At 34.3% G+C, this 16835-nt stretch overlaps 1 protein-coding gene across 2 annotated transcripts in view; it reads left to right on the top strand.

Annotated features, from left to right (window-relative positions):
- The first annotated feature begins 793 nt into the window (after positions 1 to 793).
- LOC105144987 (uncharacterized) overlaps positions 794 to 16835 on the top strand; it is a 112322-nt gene continuing 96280 nt past the window's right edge. The window contains exon 1 of one of the 2 annotated variants that reach the window (XM_011054274.2): positions 794 to 1298. The gene's annotated coding sequence lies outside the window, so the exon portion shown is untranslated. The remainder of the gene's footprint in view (positions 1299 to 16835) is intronic. The other variant, XM_087404134.1, reaches the window with a different exon arrangement.

Below are 16835 nucleotides of genomic sequence, written 5' to 3'. Positions count from 1 at the left end.
TTTTGAAAATTTTGATGGCAACCCTATAGATGAATGTAGTAGAGAAATACCAATACATAGTCGATATTTATACACTCGCGCGTATTATTACGGTTGTTATAAAATCTTTCTTTCTGCATCTTAAAATATTAATGTTTTTTTTTCCTGTAGATTAGCACAAGAATAAAAGATTATAACTTATTTAAATTTCAGTGCATTTATGGAATCGTTTTAATATATCAAATTCATCGTCATTAAGCTTATAAGAACACTAAAATTATTCAAAAATTATTGTTTGCTCATTAAAATCTTATTTTTCAAACGCTTTAAGTTTAAAACAATCCATATGTAGTAAAAACAATCAATATAATTAATCACGTTAATATTTAAAAGTACTAAAAAGAGATTTAATATTCTTTTATTGCCAGAGGATCTTTTTTACAGATATATTATACACAGCCAACATAAAACTAACTCAATATCCTCGATATCTCGAGAGAATGATACATCTCTCGACTACTCTCGAGTTCCCGAGACTACCCCGCGAGGAAGTTAAATTCATAGCAGTCTCGCTGCTCACAGAGCGGTTGGAAGAGTCTCGAGCTCCGATCAGCTCGAATCGTGATACACCGATCCATACTGCGATCTCATCCGGTCGTCGACGCTTTAGAATAGAAGGTAAAGTATAGGAAAGGCGACGACGGCGCGGTGGCGATTCCGTTTCGCAGAAACGACACGACACGCCGCGCCGCGCCGCGCAATAAGCCGTAAGCCCGGAAAGCCGTCGACCGGCGGAATTGGCAGAGAGCATCGGGGGAACATCAATAGTCAGCCTCGCGGCCGTCAATCGGTCGTCGGTCGTCGCTCGTCGCTCGTCGGTCGTCGGTCGTCGCACGTAATACACTCGCGAGTCGCGCGCGCGATGCCGCCGGTTCTCGGCCGTTTCCGGCCAGGCTCGGCCGGCCCCGACCGCCAACGTTGTCCCGCGTTGTCAGTTCGCGACGAGCTATCGCGATGGGAGTTCGTCGCGCGCGCGCGGCAATTCGTGGTTAGCGGGAAAATGTGACGGTTTTCGAATAGTCAAATAGTGGATCGAATGTAGAAAAACGTCGAGTGCGTGTGCTGTCACTCTCCTTTCAAAAGGAGAACGAGGAGAAAGACGGGTGTTCGTTCGTCTCTAGTGAGTGATTCGCGAGTTCGGTCATTCAATATTCGAGTGTCTTGTAACGTGCACTTCCTCGCGTAGGAAGGTATACTTCTTTTACGTATATCGGTATCACGATTGACTCTGATTGGGAGTTTGTAGAAAGGTGGAGGAGGTAAGCACGAGATTTCTAGACATTCCCTTAAAGGAATTTAATACTGTAAATATTAAATTGGTTAGTGATTGATTATAAATCATTATTTAGGTATTAAAAGTACTAACAGCAGTGTTTTAATGTTTAAAATAAGTAATTAATTGCTAATCAATTTTTATACTTATAGTATTACATTTTTTTTAAGAGTTAGACGAAGGATAGCGATAATAGGAGAGCTGCTTTGTGAGATAATTTATCGTGGACTCGTTTGACTCTGACGATTCGAAGATCGACCGTGTTCATCCTTTATTGCATTTGCAGAAGCCTTAATTAAACGTGCGATTTGAAATAAATACCTTGAAGGATTTTTAATATTATTGTTTAATTTATATGTACACAATATTCCATTTAAATATGACGCAATGATTAAATTTATGACACGGAAGCATAACATAAATTCTGTTGAAATTCTCTTAAGCAAAATATAAATCTGCCGCGTTAAAATGTTCCATAAAATGTAACACAAGGAATGTGCTCGAATGCGAAGGAGCGGCGGCGATATCGTTCGTCTCGAAAATTCGGTGAATGTTATCACGCGAAATTGGAATATATTTTATTTCCAGAGTTTTCATTCAATCCTCACGAGATTAATGCAATCCACGAACCAGACACGTGCAAAGATTTCAAACTTAATATTTGCAGTATATCAGATAGAATAACGATGCTTGAATCTTTTATTACAATGTTTCTATTCATATATGTATTTCGCGTATTCCGCTTTTTAAATAATACGGAAAAATATACAATAAATCAGAATAAACTAAAAAATATACATAGATATGAATAAAAATAGTATCAAAGATGTTAAGATAATTAATGGCTAAAGATTCGCGCATCGGTATTCTTCAATTGATTTTTTATAATTTTAGCTTTTCATCTCAATGGTATATATACAGGATGTCCCGAAAGTTTTTGCCAATCGCTTTTGTGTAGATAGAGCGGATTAAATTGAGTCGAAAAGTCCTATATCATTTTACAATTTTCGCAATAGTTAATAAGATATTAATTACTAAAAATTGCCAAATATTGGTCTCGAATAATTTTTTATTCAAATAACTTAAATAAAATTAACTTTACAGAAAAACTGTAAGAGACAAAAATCATTTATTTTCCTCTCATAGAACTCTAAGAATTTTTTCAGAATTTTTTATCAATTTTTTAGTACTGCATTTTCTTATTTTTACCAACATGAGAAAATACGGTATTAAAAAATTCTGAAAAAATTCTGAAAAAATTCTCAGAACTTTATGAGAAGAAAATTAACGACTTTTGTCTCTTGCAGCTTTTCTATAAAGTTGATAGTATTTGAGTAAAGAATTATTCAAGACCAATATTTGGCAATTTTTAGTAATTAATATTTTGTTAACTATTGCGAAAATTGCAAAATAGTAGAGGACTTTTTGACTCAGTTTAGTCCGCTCTACCTACACAAAAGCGATTGGCAAAGGCTTTTGGGACACCCTATATACGTGCGCCCCCCCCCCCCCCCACACACACACACACACACACACACACACACACACACACACACACACACACACACACAAAACACAAGAAGTATAATTATTAAATTTATAAGTTGCAAGACGCGGAAACTTGTAATATTGTTATGATAGTATTATGAGTCTACTGATACTTATCGGAGTTTTACGAGAAAGAGACCGGCTTCTGTTCCGAAAGAAGAATCCTCCATGATGATTTGGCCGAGCATTTCGACGTGAGATTTGATTCGCGAGTCACAAAACGTGACGGCATGCCTCGTGAGTCGAGGGCCCTCGAGCAGTCGAAGTTTCTTTCAGGCACATTCATCTCTCGATCGCGCGACAGCGCAACGGAAACAGTGGAAGGCAAGGGATAGCCGCGAAAAAGTCGACGAGGATATTCGGAGGTCGTCGTCGAAGGGTGCCTTGCGCCTCCCATATTTACGTTTCGAGAGACGTAGGGTCGATAATAAACGGAAATCCGCGGAAATGCGACACGGTTCGCTTTTACGCTTCTACGATGAATCGTTTCGCGAGATGCGTATCGAGTTTCGCCAATGGAATTGAGGTCGTCGAAGACTAGTTCCTAAGTCGCGATCGAGGCTTCTAGGATTCGAGCGCGAAAAGTCTATGGACGGGATTTTTTTTTTTTATTCCGATCGTGATCTTTGATTTAATTATTGATTGACCAATACAATTTTTGGCTGAATAATTGGAGCAATCCAATTTTACCGTGATAATAGCATTGCGACCGAAATTCCAAAATTGTAGTAACTTGACGCCAAACTGTCTCATGTATACGCAATTGAAAAGTTTTTATTAAAAACACATTTCGAGTGTACCAAACGACATATTGAAATTTGTGTTTTAATTTCACACAACATGCATATATTAGGAGGTAATACAAATGTTTTTAAAAAATTTACGCAAAAAATGTAACACTGACAAAATTTGTAAGCAATCATATTTCTTCATTAAAATTAACATTTATAATATGTTAAATTGACACATTTTACTTATTTATCTTAAAATTTAGGTTTTAAAAACACTATTTTTATGCTATTTGTTCACTTACTCATAATTGTGTTATTTTATCATTAACAAATATTGAATATAAATTTAACACAAAATATTCAACAATAACACAATCACATTATGTTAAATTAACATTCGGATACGATAAACATTCAACACAAAATTTTAGGATTTAAGTGTATCGTTTCTAATACAAATACAAAACATTTTTTCCTTCGTACGTGTATATGTGTACATGTGTGTTCAAGTAACTGTATATCAGCCATAAGTGTGAAATGTGAAGAGTGTCATCTCGTCTTTCGTTGACTTATTATATTCATTCAATTCTCATATCGGTGGAGATAACATCCGTTAGAAATCTCAAGATGTTGGGTAAATGACGATTGACAGAGACGCGTGTGAAGTCAGATTATATGTATAAGATGGTTAATCGAGAAATGGTTTGCTGTCTGGCCGTTAGTTAACTGAATTTTCCTTCTTCCTTTATGATACGTACAGAGATAATTTAGAATGAGGCAACAAGCTGCGCTATCTTGGGATTAGGTACCCAGATTGTTAGTGGTGAACTCTGCAACTCTGTCTATACGTTTCCGGTACTAGTAATGAATTCTAAACTCTTGGGCCATGTTGCAGCAGTTCAAGCTAACTAATTTCAACTTAGCGATTCGCAGCATCTCGTTTAATTGTAGTTTCATTTATACGGAGGACGAATTTAATCAATAACTAATTGTAAGATTAATTGATAGTTTAAAAGACGTTTAATTTTTTACCTTTCCAATTCGTTTCATTTTTAAGAGTTTTATTAATTGGAATTTATACACATATTCTCAATATTTGTGAACATGTTTAGTAAAATTTTAACATTTTTTTATTTGACGATAGATCTTTTTTGTTAATTACGTTGATGTATTATTACTATCTATTTTGTAAGTATTTGTAAAATGTGAAATATTGAAAAATCTTACCAATAAATCACACCGTAATCGCTAAAATTACATGCTTCACAAGAACAAAGGGCACTTTTTCTACATTAATAATCTCTTCGAAGGATATCTTCTTTTCATCATTAACGCGCATTTACATGCAAACCTTAACGCATATTTTTACTCGCTCGAGAGCGATTGGCATGATTATATTATTTACGCGGCAAATAATTTTTACACACACATACATAATCAAGTATAAACAACTCATCATCTGAAATAACTAAAAGTATGGATCATCGCTGCTTAAATTTGCGCTGCGTCTGTTTGCCGATCGTTTCAAAATTCTAGTCGCGTCCAGTGCGACGCTATTATCCTCGAGGAAGAAAATTGCAAGCGCTTGAAACTTCTGCTGCACGAACAGCAGAATTTTTACGAGCCCTTGCCGACTGCATGCTGTTTCGTTAATTGTGTTGCTTTACACCAGGTACTTTGTGATATTACTATTAAATCGCTTTGACTATTTTGTGGTCAATTTTTTCTAAAGTTTGTAATTTTTGATCTTCCGCAACGACTACTTTCTTGATAATATACGTTTCATGCAGTATGAAAAAGATAAAATTTTGATAAAAGCAATTTTACATTTAGACATATTGTGTTATATGTATAAATCTTAAAAAATATATTAATCATTAAGGCGTTATGAATATTAATATTTTAGATTAGCAGACAAACTGACATTAGGAATTCAAGTTATTGTTTTGCATCATTTATTTAAACGACGTGAGATAAAATTTAACTAGGAATTATACGGCTGTTAAGATACGCTTTCCAAGATTTGATGACAAATGAATGAGTAAACTCTTTCTCTGTCCTTGCAAATCCGCTGAGTTTTATCGTCGTCTAGCAGGACTTTTACTGTTAGATAGACATCGACTTAACTTGCGTTTCACTGCTTCGCCTTCGTCAAGTTTGCATCACGCGATATCGTGTGCCGGTTTTCATAGAGCAAAAGCTGTTATTAAGCTTCGGAATTTTTAGATTAGATGTTTGTGGCTATAAATTTATTTTGTATAAATTAGCATATTTTTTCTCAATATATGATACAATGAATACAATAATTAAAACAATTTTGACATAATTTTAAGATCGTTATATAAAGGAAAGTAATTTGTTTTTTCTCAAAATTTATATATTAATCATAATATGTTTAATATTTTTCAAACGTAGAAGATTATAAAATTATTTATTTTTTAATAACACTTAATAAAATTCTTTCTATATAATTTATATTTAGTTGATGCTTATATTTATATTTATATATCGTATAATAAAATACAATACACATAAGATAAAATTCTGTTGCCGATTGTTTCTCAATACTCGTTACATTTTCCAATATACATTACGACATTACGGAAACGACAAAATCTGAAAGAAAAAGATAATTCCATTATTACATTCGGGATATCCGGCTAGATCGTCATTCCGAAGAAAACGAAACAGTGATTTTACGGCCGTGAAAAAAATTTCAATTGCCCGCCGTGGGTTCTCAAGGTAAGATGGATCGTAATAAGCCCTTGAACCTCCGGGCACGAGTCGGACTTTAAGATCGATGTCGCAAGAAACTTACAGGTCTTTGTCCTGACAATTGTTAAGGTTTTATTTGGCATACTTTTGCTGTTAGAAACAATAGCTTTATGGTGTAATTTCACGATGACTGTATATAAAGTGTGCTTAAACATAAATTATGCTTAAAAAAATACAGAAACTTTCCCAAGCAGAGTTACAAAAAAAGTCAATACTTATTAAAACATATAAAAAATAAGAGCATAAAAAACCACAGCACAAGTTATAGTTTGTGATATTTAATTGTTATTACATAAATTAAAACATTAAACGTTTCGGCCACAATCTGGCCATCTTCAGTAATTCAATAATATTCTTAAAACGCAGAGTTACATCTAGTTGACATTAAATTCAACAGTCGAGAGTTGTAATTAAATAAAACATGTTCTTTTATATGTGAAGATGCTTCATACAATAATGTTACAACGCCAATTGTCATATCAAGAAAAGTGTAGAACAAGAATTTCCAGATTCTGTTTTGCAGCAAAAAAATCAAACGATGAATCTCAAGCATTTCTTTTACACAATCAGTATTTTGTCGTGACATTATGTGTTGTTATTTAATATACTTATTGTTAATATTACATATTTTTCTTCGGAAAATAATAAAACCGTCTTACACCTCGGTTTATTTTTATATCACGATTTCATGAACATAAAACACAATACGTAAAACGTACGACTCAATGCTGCTTTTCGTTTTTTAACTCTTTTAAGACAGTATTCAGTTAGTTATGCGGTATTTCCTTAGTACTATGGTTTTTATTATTTAAAATACTGTGTAAAATTATACGTATTATCGCGTTTGTCGTATAAAGTCATAGCCTATATTCACTGTACAAGTGAGTATGTCATCGAAAGACGTCACAGATCTTAAAATATCTTTTACGAATCAACACATGTGCTTCATACATTGTGAATTCCACTAAATGGTGAGAAGGTCGACTCCGTTTCTTACCTTTTGCTTGATTGAGCGCGAAAATCAACGAGCGGAATCCGTGCACCGGAGTAGAACGCCGAGGTCTCTGCAAACTTCTGCTTTGACTGTCTAATACTATCCTTGGGCTTCCGTTTGATCTGCAGTCGGAGTTCCCGAGTTCCCTGTAAGTCCCGACGTGGTCGCGCGAATAGGAACCGCGTCAGTGTCGTCGTCGTCGTCGTAGTCGTTGTCATTCGCATCATGGAACTTGGAATATACTAAGTTTACGCTGTGTCACGTAGGACAAGCTACCAGTTGCCCTTCCAATCATCAGAGGACAAATTACTCGGTTGTTATTCGCTGTCGCTTTTGATTAATCTCACAGAAAAAAAATGAATTCTTGATTCACCTATATTTTTATTCTTGAATGCTATTTACTTTCATTTAAGTATAAAATGTTCTCTTCGATTGAAGAATTATAAATGTTCACTGGCACCAATAATAAATAGATAAATTTATGCATATATTTTATTCTTAAAATTATATTCTTATTTCTAAAATTATTATATGGTTTTAAGAAATTCAATCGCATTATTTACAACTATTTGTTCTTGGATTGAGAATTACAAATTTGAAAATTCAACAGTGTGTATCGGTAATATCAAGATGCCGGAAGTGCGTGGGTGTAACGAATGACGAGTGATGATGGTTTTGTGAGTGAACTGTTGCATTTGTGGAACATATCTCTAAATGTGGTTCAATCTTTAAGGGTGGATGAAATATTCAACTCGTCCTTCCTTATTTGCAATATGGCTAATGGAGATTGAAAGGTCTCAACATTTCACTTGCCTTTGTTACATTAATAGAGGGTATAATCCAAGTTTGATTCAAATTTTGGGAACTTGTATCCCGTGCATATTAAGAGGCATGCTCTATAAATATGGCACTTTATTTACAAAGCTATCGTCATTTATTGCAGCATTGGTTTCTGTTCATCTTAATGTTAGTAAAAAGTGGATATAGAATACTGGAGTTTGAGATAAGTTTACAAAAGGTATCATTGAAGAAAAAATAATGCTAATATAAGCATATTTAGTGTTGAAGTGCAACTTTATTCTTTTATTGTATAATAAAATTTGTTTTGTACCAAGAATAAAATTTATTTTATCTTACGAATAATTTATTGTTAATCGGAAATTGTTTATTCTTGGCACTATTCTAAGCATAAAATATTCTTGGGTTAAAGCATTTATGCATTTCTTTAAGAATTCATTTTTTTGTGTGCTAATATTCTCGTTTGGCAAGATATCGAATTTCGTAAAACGTGTTCTTCAACGTATTGTGTTCTCACGACGAAATTATAGAGACGTTCTGATTACTTTCTTGCGTTTACAATTATTCCCATTTGTCAAATATCAATTATTATTGACGGAGAAACCATAGTTCGGTTATTTATTAATTTGAATACATAGTATCCAACTATTCTCCATAAAGCTGCGTCGGTTTTTCACAATGTATCTATTACTTTCTTTTACAGCATTTGACTTTATAATTATGTTTTATACTGTTTCTTCGAGAAAATCTTTTGTCGCTCTCACAGAATCTATTATTAATACTTATTAAAAGGCTCGATTAGAGACATTTTCTCCGTAATATAGAAAATAAGAATAAAAACTCCACATATTTAATTAATACTTGCATATCTACGTGCAGTAAAAAATTTATTTTTGATCAATGCAAGAAATTATACAATTTAATCTTATAAATCTTATAAATCACATCGTACGATTTTATCAATTTCTAATTTATCAGAGCAATTTTTGCGAGCTATGTTATTCAAGCAAATTGTGCAGCATCCTCGGCCTCGTCTCTGACAAATCCTCCTCGTATTCTTGATTTTAAGGAAGCACTCTGTTGAATTCGCCAGAAGGCGGTTTTCCTCTCAGCTGATTCGATCTCGCCTGCTTGTTTCTCTCCTTTCTCGACTTTTGCCTCTTCCTCGTTCACTGTATACAACGTAACATCAGCTCGCATTCTCCTTGGGGCACAGACCGCATAACCGACTTACATTTAGACGCGTAACGCGTTTTGTAGAAAGCGCTCTTGCGAATTTAAATTAATATCATCTACGCGGCGATGGCCGCGACATAAGTAAATCCAAAGTCATTGCGTGCTATATTATTATACGTCTAAGATACTTTGCTTTCTCTACCCGTGTATGCGAGCGCGTATGTTTAATTAGTTGTTTCCCAGGAAAATTTTCACGCGGCGCAAATTTCTATTTACACCGCGTTACAATATACGGTACGTCAAATCGAAACGTGTTAATAATTTGGATAATCACGGAAATTGATAATAATGGAAAATAAATAGTGAAAATGATAATGTAATTATATTGTTCTGCGTGATCGCACAAATAAGTATAATTTTGAATTCTGCATGCATGATGCGGCATTCATTGATGCTCTCATCCCACGCCAGGACGCCACAATTGCACGAGTTTTAATTACTTCGTTTTAATTATTTCCAAATGATTTTACTTTGAAATGATTCGCAATTCTCCCGGAGAGACGGGACTAGATTTTGGAAGACAGTGAAGAAATCCGAAGATCATCGTAGCTCGAATAATCAAGGCCTTCCATTCAACTCTCAAGGATTTAATTTCATTCGCCATTCGTCGGTGGTCGACCGCGGGCATCATTAGCGGGCACGGTAACGTCACGGTAACGTCGCGCGTACGTAATTAATAACGCGTGTCTCGGCGCACGTCCGTTCGCTCAATTATCCGTAAAGTTTGAGGCAATTATGCCAGGCTCGGTATCCGCGGCGGCGGCGGCGGCGGCGGCGGCAAAAATGGCGGGAATGCTGGAGATCTCTCCTCAGTCCGCGGTGGCGTTACGCACTGCCTCCCGCAGTCGGTCGTTATCGGTACCGCTGCACCTGGTATCCTTGTTCTCGCCGCGCGCGGATTCCCAGGAGCCGTCCTGCCGTCCGATGTTTACGAGGGGATGGGATCGTGGCTGTCGTAAGTAGGCACTTCGCTTCTGCCTCCAGCCGCCTCTTTCCTCCTCCTCCTCCTCGTCTTCCTCTTCCTCCTCTGCCTCGTCGGTTCTTCTCTCTTCGGCTTTCGCCGTGAGTAAGCAACTATAAGTTTCTCATGGTAGCCACACCGGAACTACACCGTCCAGATGCTCTCACCGCTCGACGGCTCGAGATCACTCTCGTGGCCGCCTTCTCTTCCATGACCTCTGTGAAATGTCAAGGTTCACCTCGCTCTCGCGTTTAAATCCGGAGGACGCATCGATAGCTACGGATGTCTTCTACGGAGCGCGGCATCCTTTCTCTTGTTGCGACTTTACGAGCCGGCCTTTTTACGACACGGGTCGCGCCCAGTCGATTCGGAGCCGCAATGTAGCGTCTCGTCGGTGCACCTGCAGCCGGTGACGGTAACGTTCTCATAGATATATCGGATATCTAATTATTTATACTGGTCTTTTTTAAAGAAAGTTGCTAAAAGAAGTTGAGTTACAAACAAATGAAATTATGCAATTAGGAAATGTCAAATGAGTCTGCAGGGAAATATAAAAGATTCCTAGATTCATAGACGAATGTAAAAAAAGTCATTGAATTCTATTACGTTATGTTCGTAAAAAAAAAAAAAAAAATAGAAAGCGAATAATGAAATTGCTTTTCGTTGAAATTTATAGTATAAATTGGAGGTAAATTACCACTTTGCTGTAACTACGTTTTGAATAGACTTCGTTATTTGCTAAGCAATATCCTCCGTAATGAGATAATTTGAAGATGTAGCACACCTAAAATTATAGAGAGCTACGTTTGTCCCAGGTTGTTTATTCGCACGTTATATAACGGATCAAGGATACGGTAATCTCCGTCGTAATTCTTCCGACGTTTTAAAGAGATATATAATGGGAAATTACCAACGACAATCATCGATCCTACCCGTGCTGAATCGTGCTGAACGGAGGAAATATTTCGACAAGCTTCCATTGTTAACTTCGCAACCGTCAACCGCCAAGAAGGCAAATTGCTAGAAGATCGTTAGGTCGAAATGTGTCAATCACCGAGACGCGAGAGAAAATCATTCACAGTGCTTTTTGCGCGGTGTAACGTTCAACCGCAACAATTTACGGGAAAATCGCCCGTAATTGAATCCTTGAAAGCCGAAGACAATTTTACTATTGCATGCATATTAACGTTCTCGTCTGCGCAATATGTTTCCTGATGCGAGTATCCGTTTTCTACTATCCATACATCGCGTTTCAACAAATACAATCTAGTAGACACGAAAGAAAAATTATGACGCAGTATTTAATTTCCCATACGATTAATCGTTACATTAAACTATATCGAACGAGGATCTTTCCGTCGATTGTAATTTCCCTGCTCTCTTTTCGTCTACGCTCTCGGGAAAAAAATCTCGATGCGATCTGGTAATTTTTCTTTCCGTCGTGCCCTTCCCTTTTTTGTCCTCGCGCAAGTTGCGAGGCAAAAGGGGTAGGAAAGGGCACAGGGCAACGAATTCTACGTCGTAGTCACGAAACGCGATTACACGTTCGCCTGCCAACTTCGAACTCTGGATGCGAACGACCTCTCGGCTCGCTTTCCTTTTCCTCTTCTTTTCCCTCCTTTCTCACTTGCTCGCTTTCGTCTCTCTCTCTCCTTCCTTGCCATCTTTGCTCTTCGTGCGTGCACGCGCGCGCTCGTCCGATATACTCTCGCGCGCGAAACCAGTTCACGCGCCGTGATCTTCGGTCCGATCGCTGAACGAAGCGTGATCTTGATCTCCGCCACACGCATGCACACACGCAATAAATTTCGGCGCGATCGGCGCACGCACGTCTGCGGAAACAACGCGTCGGTTGCGACGGTTGTTCCTTGCAAATTACGGGTGATCGATGATCGACCGCGATCGGAGAATGCTCGAGGCTGATCGCTCGATTGCGAACAACCAAAATTTTGCCCGAAAATAGGCAACGGGCATTTCTTTCATTTTTCTTTTGCTTTTTGCGTTGTAGCTACTATTAATGTTAAATTTGTGACAGCTGTCATTAAATAAATGGCATTAAATAAATAGCAAGTTATTAAACTTGATACGCTTGAATATGAAATTTGTTACAAGTAAAACAGGTAATGTGTCTATGCTTTATATTTCGAGTATAAGAGATTAACGATGTACAATTTTATTCTGATTAGAATCTGAAAATTCTTGTTCTACATTGTCCGGATATGAAAACTGGCGTTGTAAGATTATTGTACGATGCGTCTTCACACAAATAAGAACACTTTTATTTTATTTTAACAACCGACTGTTGTATTTAACTCAACTAAATGTAAATTTGCTTTCCTTAAGAAGCTTTTTAATTACTGAAGATGGCCAGATTGTGGCCGAAACGTTTAATTGTTTATTGATTGATATGTTGTATTGATATACGCTTAAAAAAATTTTTTTATTGTTGAAAGTTTGATTATCACAACCGACAACCTGTGCTGTGGTTTTTTTATGTTCTTTGTTTTCTAATTTATTACAAGTATTTTTAATTTTTAAATTGAACGTTAAATTTTTTCATTAATTAATTTTTTTTTTCATTTAGCAACAATGTCTGATCTATTAATTCTCTATTAATGATTTATTTTTTATCAATTAAGAAGTGGCTATTATTTATACATTGTATAAATAATAAGAAGTATACAGCCGCAAGATATCTTTAGGAAAAGTCGCTAGATATTTAAAATTTTTAATATAATAAAGTAGACGTTTCAATCAAGTTTTGACCATCGTCAGTAGAATAAGAATATTATAAACAATGTTACAGAAATTGTATAAGATGTTAACAAAAATTATTCGAATGTGTGTATTCCAGAATTGACGATGACATAAAATTACATTCGCTTATGAAAGGAACTTTTCCATAATATTTCATAAGGGAATGTAATTTTATGCACGGAAAGAAATGTACGTTAGAATTTTAGTAAATTTTTTGGAATTATCAAGTTCGTATAGGAATACGTGCCTACTTATGTAAAATTTTTTTTACATTTCTAGTATATGAGATTGTCGTCGTAAAGTAAATTTATAAGACATTTCAATAGTAGAATTTATTTTATCGACGAATATTTTTTCTTTTGCATTGAAATTTACTTTACTCTGTAGTAAAAAATATATCTATATATAAAAGTTCTGAGAATTGGTTGTGCTCATCAATCTTGAAAATAGTACGATTTACTTTAATGTAAGTATAATTTACTTTACTAGTATGATTTATTTTACTATAAGATAAAATAGTCACTTGAAATGATGTACTAAAATCATAATATAATCTTTTTATTTTAAATCTCCGATATTTTTACTTTTAGGTAAATAAAATTTATCACAAAATTCGGTAAAAGTAGCCAGAATATTTCTTCTAAGGTAAAAATCTCAATTATTTTTCTTCGTGTGTCACCGTTAATTCTGGAATAGCGAATACAAACACTGGAACAATTTTTGTTAATATCTTTTATAATGTCTATAACATTGTTTATAATATTCTTATTGTATCGATGATGGTCAAGATTTGACCGAAACTACTTTATTATATTAAAAATTTTAAATACACAACTTTCGCTAAAGACATCTTGCGTTATATATCCTCTTTATTATTTATTTTTGTTATTTTATTATTTTATTTAGTTTTGTATTATTAAGCCATCTCTAAAAGTTTTTTAAAAATGTATACATTGTACATTATTTACCTTCTGAATATTTTGAAAAAACTTGACATTTTTTTTATAACATAAATGAAGAATTTGTAACTGTCAATAGTATAATTTTTATATTTTTAAATACTTTCAAATTCTTCATCTTATTGTTAGAACTAATTGCTAAATGAATATTACGTTTATTTTTCTTAGAATACAAACTTGTTTTAAACAAAAACTCTATTTGTGAAAAGAGAAAAAAATAATACATTTTATTCTCTTTGCAAAAATTATACAACATGATGTAGTAATTTAATAATCTCACGAAACATCCTGATTGCCACGAGTATTTCGTGAAGTTAATGGCATTATACGAGAACGATTTGCAGACTGAATCGGGCGTGTTTCTTACGTATGACTAACGATTGCGTATTAGAAGTTTGTTGGATATAAATACGTTGGTATTTGGTCGGTTGGTATGCGAATCCTTTATGTCAGCATCGTTAACATTTTCCTCTTTTTTTTTTTTTTTCGTGAAACTGGTTTTTTCGCTTTTATCTGCAAGTCCCTCGGGAAGTTGCGTCGCGTAAATACGTGTAAATAATTTATCGGTACTGAAGAGATAGCGGAACACCAGTGTCATAATTTATATCTAGTTTTCGCGCGCGAAAACCGCGAGATAATTAATGTCTTATTCCTGCTTAACCCTTTCGGTCTCGTATCAGCCCGTTTCTATTGTTCCGTAGAGAAACATTCACACATCTACAGTTTAATATTGTTGAGAAAGAGTTTTACACGCATATAATAAAAATTATATTTATCCCCTGAATATTGTGAATCTGAAAAGATTAATAAAATAATAATAATTTGATAATAAAATGAAATATCAATAAGAGTTAATAAAATCTGAAAATTAATAAAATAAAAAATTTCTAATAAAATATATTTATACCAGGTGAGAAATATATTAAAAAATAAAAGATTTTTAAGTACAATGGTCGAAGTACGCTATGATCTCTTGTTTCTGTATACGTCTCGCAATCAGCGGATGACAGTGAGAAAGTGAGTTCCTTCATCGTGCTCTTGAACTTGAAAGATTCGTAATGACAGGTTGGCACGGGCTGGCCGCTTGCCCGAGAAAGCGAGCACCGAGAGAATGCGCGACGGTCCCGCTTTCCTTCTCGCGCGTGTCGCCTCGCGCGCTTTTGATACGGTAGACTCCTTACGAACAACTTTGTCACGCTCAATGAATTCATATAAGTAGACCAGATCGAAAATTACAGGTTTCGAAGCCTGTACGTGTCGCGCCTGTGTGTGTCTTAATTGATCGATATACATCTCAATGTCTTAATTCTGTATTCATTTATGTCACGGCAATTATCGCTTAATAAAACACTTTTTATTTATTTATGCTTTTTGGTTCTTTCTAATATAGTCGTAAAAGTTTCAATATAATTTCAAATTTATTTCAAAGATTGGTAAAATAATATTCGATGCTTCTTGTGAAGGAAAAATTATTTTTCATTTGATTATTACAACATGTTCCGTTGTTATAAATTCAATGTCATGTTATAAATTTAAAATAGATCTTTGACGAAAAATTAATACGTTCTTTATCCTTACTGTGTGTACGGGGGTCATTTTTGTCCAGGCAATTTTTAAATTCATGAATATCTTAAAAACAAGAGCAATACAAGCGTCGTCGTAAAAAAGCTCGTGGCGGAAAATGTACGTGAAAGTCCGGCTTGCGTCCTTCTCTCGTTGAGTAACAAATAATCAAAAACGCGTACGATAAGATAGATCTCCGTTTATACTCAACGTATATATTTGTCGTAAAAATAAGAAAATAATTTGTTTCGTGTTTCTTGATTATTTTTATAAATAAAATACATACATATATAACGAAAAAATTTTTATTCAGTGTTAGAATTAAAATAGCAAAGGCATTGCCCTGCAGAAGAGGTGTTACAATTTCTTCGTTCTCTTACAATGTCATTTATATACGTATTTTTTTATTTATAAAAGTGTATGAGATTATAGATTTTCAATAAAAAATGAATTTTTTAAAGTTAAATATTAATTTTTCACGAACGTTTATTTTTATAGGTTTTAAAATTGTAAGACTTCATGCCCCAAACTTAAGCATTTAAATTAAAAAAAATGTGTTCGCATATTTTTTTTATTAATATACACCTTAAACTTTATTTTCTATTTTTAATGATGAGATTTTATTGATTTGTTCAAAAGTTACAAATTTTTGAAGATATACACTACTTGCATTTTGATATATATATATATATATTTATAAAAATAAAATATTTAACTAAATAATTTAAATTTGTAAAATTATGTATAAATCTTTCATTTAGAATAAAGCTAAGGAAACTACATGAATTTTTTATATAATATTTTTGAATCAATTAATCCATTAAAAAAACACGCTGGACATTAATACACTTTATTGGTATTAAAAAAAAACACACAAAAACATACACGGTGAGAGTTAATTATACTTTACTGTTTTATTAATATCGAGATTATTCATATTGCTGTAAAAAATGAGCAATTTATTATTTGCAGCAACTTTTCTATTTGGTATATGACTTTGTTCGTGGTTATCTTACAACTTTTCTTCAACGTGTCGTACAAGAGATGGACAGGCAACACGCAATTAATTACAAGCTCGCTTAATTAAATAGAGACCTCCTGAGGCGGCTCAGCAAATATTGTATTATCTTGTTGAGTTTGAAATTGTAAAATTTTTAATTTTACAATAAGAAAACTTTATTTTTTTGATGATATATATTTT

Source organism: Acromyrmex echinatior, chromosome 3, assembly GCF_024713525.1.
Source record: "Acromyrmex echinatior isolate Ae372 chromosome 3, ASM2471352v2, whole genome shotgun sequence".
Taxonomy (NCBI): Eukaryota; Metazoa; Arthropoda; class Insecta; order Hymenoptera; family Formicidae; genus Acromyrmex; species Acromyrmex echinatior.
The sequence above is the reverse complement of the archived record's forward strand: the minus strand, read 5'-3'. Positions and strand labels throughout refer to the sequence as shown.